General features: G+C 42.5%; 1 pseudogene; it reads right to left on the bottom strand.

Moving 5' to 3' along the window:
* Positions 1 to 5,755: 5,755 nt before the first annotated feature.
* LOC140727150 (U2 spliceosomal RNA) lies at positions 5,756 to 5,870 on the bottom strand (annotated as a pseudogene).
* Between the last annotated feature and the right edge of the window lie 307 nt (positions 5,871 to 6,177).

Genomic DNA, 6,177 nt, shown 5'->3' on the forward strand with positions numbered 1-6,177 from the left:
TATAATATTTGATGTCCTTACTAATCAAGGACCTATTAACCTCTGAGTTAAATATACACAATGACTTAGCCTCCATAGCTGTATAACCTTAAGCTTTCTTACATCGTATTTCATCTGTCACTTTTTTGCACATTCTTTCATCCTGTCCAAGTACAGTTGCAATCTCTCTGGTTCTTCCACACTGCCTGCTCCTCCTCCTACCTTTGGATCACTCACAAACTTGGCCATAAGGCCATCAATTCCATCATCTTGATCATAGCTTTCATTGTAAAGATGGACTTTTTTGTGTGTCCATTGTTGCACAAGTGCAGTGGAAAGTCTCAGAAGATTGTAATTCTTCATCATTAACCTTATCAGAATCGCCCGTAGGTCTAGGATCCTCCTCTTCAAAAATTGCCAAATTAGATAGTCTTCAGAATGAAAATTTCCCTCCAATTTTCTACTACACTGGTAGAGTTATTTGGGAGGGAGAGGCTGATGTCACAGCCCAAATTGAGCAAGTCCATTCAATGCTTCCTCATCAGCCTACCATTCAACCTTTCATGCAATACAGCACTCTCCAATTATCAGCCTGTCATCCTCCCCTATGTGCAATACAGTGCTCATCAAATATCAACGGCCTCCCCTAGCTCGCATCAAAAACTGAGAATGGACTCAACCAAATAAACACGGTCCTACTGTGCACTGCCATACTGGGCTGAGATTGCTAATGGGGCTGCTCATCACTGGTCACCACCGCAAACACTAGAATTGCACATTGCAGGAAATTCAATAAATGATGTTTATTTTTTTAATCATGATCTCTCATGGAACCCTAGGGTTCCACAGATCCCCGGTTGAGAAACCCTGGTCTAGACTGTACTGATGCTACCATAGCAAGATGAATTAATGCACTCTCAGCATTTCATTGGTGTATTAATTTACAGAAACCAACAACCCATTAATTGCTCCTGGATTAACACTAATGCTAAAACAGCAGTCAGAGAAATTTAACAAGGTGATATTATGTGCTCATTCAGAAATATCACACTAAAACCTTTTCTTATCATTAAATACTTTTAGACTTTACATATCTCAGTTTCTTTCTTTCTCAAATTTGTTAACCATATTAGCTATATTTCTCCAAATTCATCCAAATGGATGCCCTAAAGAATAAAGCTGGGGTCTTGCATGTCATAATGCCATCTCATGAAATAGCCTGGGAGTGTTGGTGAAGTAGAGAAAGCCTCACACAGCAAGCAGCCCTTATCCCAGCATAGTTAACTTCCAAAATTGTCAGCGCTGCTGTGGTGAATGTCAATTACCCATAATTTACCTTGCACAGTAGCAGTTGTTCTTATCCATTCTAAAAACGTTGCTGCGTAACATGGAGAAATGAAGTAGGTCCATGCAGAACTCCTGGAATTTCACACCAAAATCCAGGCCAATATTTTATTTCCCTGTTTTTGCTGGATTTAAGAATTCTTGTCTAATGAGACCCCATGAAAGGCCTAGATAGAGTGGATGTGGAGAGGATGTTTCCTATAGTGACAGTGAGTATAGGAATAGAGTGAGGTGGAGGATAAATGCGTGGCTGAGGGATTGGAGCAGGAGGCAGGGATTCAGATTTCTGGATCATTGGAACCTCTTTTGGGGCAGGCATGACCTGTACAAAAATGATGGGTTGCACTTGAATCCGAGGGGGCCGATATCCTGGCAAGGAGATTTGCTAAGGCTATTGGGAAGAGTTTAAACTCGAGTTGCTGGGGGATGGGAACTGAATTGAAGACAGAGAGGAAGAGGCAGTTGGCTCACAAATCGAAAAAGCTTGTAGACAGTGTGAGAGGCAGGTGATAAAGAAGGGATGCACTCAGAGCGACGGTTTGAGATGTCTATTTTAATGCAAGGAGTATTGTGAACAAAGCGGTTGAGCTTAGAGCATGAATCAGTACTTGGAGCTATGATGTTGTGGCTATTACAGAGACTTGGATGGTGCTGGGGCAGGAATGGCTACTTGAAGTGCCAGGCTTTAGATGTTTCAGAAAGGACAGGGAGGGAGTCAAAAGAGGTGGGAAAATGGCACTGTTGATCAGAGAGTGTCACAGCTGCAGAAAAGGAGGAAGTCATGGAGGGATTGTCTACTGAATCTCTATGGGTGGAAGTTAGGAACAGGTCAATAACTCTACTGGGTGTTTTTTATAGACCACCCAATAGTAACAGGAACATCAAGGAGCAGATAGGGAGACAGATCCTGGAAAGGTGCAATAATAACAGGGTTGCCGTGATGGGAGATCTTAATTTCCCCAATATTGATTGGCATCTCCCTAGAGCAAGGAGTTTAGATGGGGTGGAATTTGTTAAGTGTGTTCAGGAAGGTTTCCTGACACAATATGTAGATAAGCCCTCAAGAGGAGAGGCAAAACTTGATCTGGTTTTGGGAAATGAACCTGGTCAGGTGTTAGGCCTCTCACTGGGAGAGCACTTTGGAGAGAGTGATCACAATTCTATCTCCTTTACCAAGAGAGGGATAGGAACAGACAAATTAGGAAAGTGTTTAATTGGAGTAAGGGAAAATATGAAGCTATCAGGCAGGAACTTGGAAGCATAAATTGGGAACAGATGTTCTCAGGGAAATGTATGGCATAAATGTAGCAAATTTTCAGGGGATATTTGTGTGGAGTTCTGCATAGGTACGTTCCAATGAGACAGGGAAAGGATGGTAGGGTACAGGAACCATGGTGTACAAAGGCTGTTGAAAATCTAGTTAAGAAGAAAAGAACAGCTTACAAAAGGTTCAAAAAAAACCCAGCTAATATTAGAGATCTAGAAAATTATAAGGCTAGCAGGAAGGAGCTTAAGAATGAAATTAGGAAACCAGGAAGAAGACATGAGAAGGCCTTGACAAGCAGGATTAAGGAAAACCCCAAGGCACTCTACAAGTATGTGAAGAGCATGTGGATAAGATGTGAGCGAATAAGGCCAATCAAGTTTGACAGTGCAAAAGTGTTAATGGAACTGGAGGAGATAGTGGAGGTACTTAATGAATACTTTGCTTCAGTATTCACTACGGAAAGGGACCTTGGTGATTGTAGGGTTGACTTACAGTGGACTGAAAATCTTGAGCATATAGACTTTAAGAAAGAGGATGTGCTAGAACTTTTGGTAAGCATCAAGTTGGATACGTCAACGGGACCAGATGAGATATACCCTAAGCTACTGTGGGAGGTGAGGGAGGAGATTGCTAAGGCTCTGGCGATGATCTTTGCATCATCAATGGGGATGGGAGAGGTTCCAGAGAATTGGAGGGTTGCAGATGTTGTTCCCATATACAACCAAGGGAGTAGAGATAGCCCAGGAAATTATAGAACAGTGAGTCTTATTTCAGTGGTTGGTAAGCTGATGGAGAAGATACTGAGAAGCAGGATTTATTAACATTTGAAGAGGCATAATATGATTAGGAATAGTCAGCATGACTTTGTCAATGTCAGGTTGTGCCTTACGAGCCTGATTGAATTTTTTATGGGTGTGACTGAACACATTGATGAAGGTAGAGCCTTAGATGTAGTGTATATGGATTTTAGCAAGGCGTTTGATAAGGTTAGGAAGGCTTATTGAGAAAGCAAGGAGGCATGGGATCCGAGAGGACATTACTTTGTGGATTCAGAATTGGCTTGCCCACAGAACGCAAAGCGTGGTTGTAGACGGGTCATGTTCTGCATGGAGGTTGGTGACCAGCAGTGTGCCTCAGAGATATGTTCTGGGACCCCTTCTCTTCGTGATTTTTATAAATGACCTGGATGAGGATGTAGAGGGATGGGTTAGTAAATCTGTTGATGACACAAGGTTGGGGGTGTTGTGGATAGTGTGGAGGGTTACGGCTGGACATTGATAGGATGTAAAACTGGGCTGAGAAATGGCAGATGGAGTTCATCCCAGATAAGTGTGAGGTGGTTCATTTTGGTAAGTCAAATATGATGGCAGAATATAATGTAAGACTTTTGGCAGTGTGGAAGATCAGAGGGATCTTGGGGTCCAGGTCCATAGGACACTCAAAGCTTCTGCGCATGTTGATTCTGTGGTTAGGAAGGCATATGGTGCATTGGCCTTCATCAATCATGGATTGAGTTTAGGAGCTGAGAGGTAATGTTGCAGCTATATAGGACCCCGGTCAGACCCCACTTGGAGTACTGTGCTCAATTCTGGTCGCCTCACAACAGGAAGGATGTGAAAACCATAGGAAGGGTGCAGAGGAGATTTACCTTGGAGCGACGGAGGATGAGGATGAGAGGTGACCTGATAGAGGGGTATAAGATGATGAGAGGTATTGATTGTATGGATAGTCAGAGGCTTTTTTCAGGGCTGAAATGGCTAGCATGAGAGGGCACTGTTTTAAGGTGCTTAGAAGTAGGTACAGAGGAGATGTCAGGGGTAAGTTTTTACACAGAGAGTGGAGAGTGTGTGGAATGGGCTACTGGCGACAGTGGTGGAGGCGGATACAATAGGGTCTTTTAAGAGACTCCTGGATAGGTACGTGGAGCTCAGAAAAATAGAGAGCCATGAGTAACCCTAGGTAATTTCTAAAGTAAGTACAGATTCGGCACAGCACTGTAGGCCGAAGGGCCTGTATTGTGCCGGGGCTTTCTATATTTCCATAGCGGGACAGCTGAACGCCAGAGGAGTCAGCCTCAGAATACAAGGATATCCCTTTAGAACAATCTATGGAAATCATTGCCACAGATAGCTGCGGAGGCCAATTCACTTAGTGTATTTAAAGTGGGGGTTGATATGTTCTTGATTAGTCAGGATGTCAAAGGGCAGAGGGCATGGGGTTGATGAGGATAATAAATCAGCCATGATGGAAGATGGGCAAAATGGCCTAATCTGCTCCTATATCTTATGGTCTTATAGTCTATGGGCAACGTTGGGTTCAAAGTCATATTGATATAGAGGAAGTAGATGCCTCCTGCACTTACGTGAACAGCTTTATTTGAATTTGGCAGTGTTACTCCTTTTCTATAAACTGCAGACTCCTGTCCATGAGGTAGAAGCTCGGAATAATAATTTTGCTAAACTGACTTGCTCTTAAATTTGTTGGCACCATAATAATACCCTATGTGATTTTTAATGTGCTTACTGCAAATCCTCCAAATCTTCAAAAGGATTAAACAATTAACAGCTAAGTTACACATCAGTTAGAAGAAGTTATCCCACAGGCATGTTTATTGATGCAGAAGTTCCATGAACAGACAGGCATGTCCCATTTGCGAGCATTTCTGCATGTAATTGCCTGCCTTCCGGTTAAAACATATTTCATTTTCTGAATCCATGTGTGGCCTTGTAGTCAGGAACATATTTAGTTCTGCTTTAGAAGTTTTTAAGTTCCTCAGATTCCCTTCAGAATTTGACCAGATGATCTCAATTTATCTCAAGCAGATATGTAAACCCCATCCACACCCATTCCAAAGATCAATTTAGCATATAATTGATAGGCATCCGTTGGTCTCGAGAGACCATGGATCTGCGCCTGGAGTTTCCAGGGCGCAGGCCTGGGCAGGGTTGTATGGGAGACCGGCAGTTGCCCAAGTTCCAGGCCTTTCCCTCTCCACGCCATTGATCTTGTCCAAGGGAAGGGCACTAGGACCCAAGCAGCTTGGCACCGGTGTCATCATAGAGCAATGTGTCTTGCTCAAGGACACAACACATTGCCTCAGCTGAGGTTTGAACCAGTGACCTTCAGATCACTAGACCGATGCCTTATCCACTAGGCCACACACCAACACGATTTAGCAAAATTTAGCATACAAACCCCAGATAAGTGCCGAATCAGATATTAAACTGATAAGAACAGATACTATACTTGGTTTTAGCCAAGTATTGTGGGGAAAACAAATGCTTGAAGTACCAATGACTACCTTTAACTTCAATGCTTAGATGGTAACCAAATGAGTGGATGTCATGACCATTACAAAACATACCCAATTCTACAGTAGATAGACAATCCACAACTAGGTTATCATCCAGTTGTGAGGTAAAAAAAGAGCCCCCAGTGCATATTCAAAGAAATGATGAAATATGGAATCTATCCTCATAGTAAAGATGCATTTGCAAATTCCTGATTAAATTTATGAAGAGCAATGGATTAGTTAAACTCTCTTAGTATGTTTATGGAATCCTGATTAACAAATTCACTTCCAGCAA

The sequence above is a fragment of the Hemitrygon akajei genome, chromosome 4, assembly GCF_048418815.1.
Source record: "Hemitrygon akajei chromosome 4, sHemAka1.3, whole genome shotgun sequence".
In the NCBI taxonomy this organism is placed as follows: Eukaryota; Metazoa; Chordata; class Chondrichthyes; order Myliobatiformes; family Dasyatidae; genus Hemitrygon; species Hemitrygon akajei.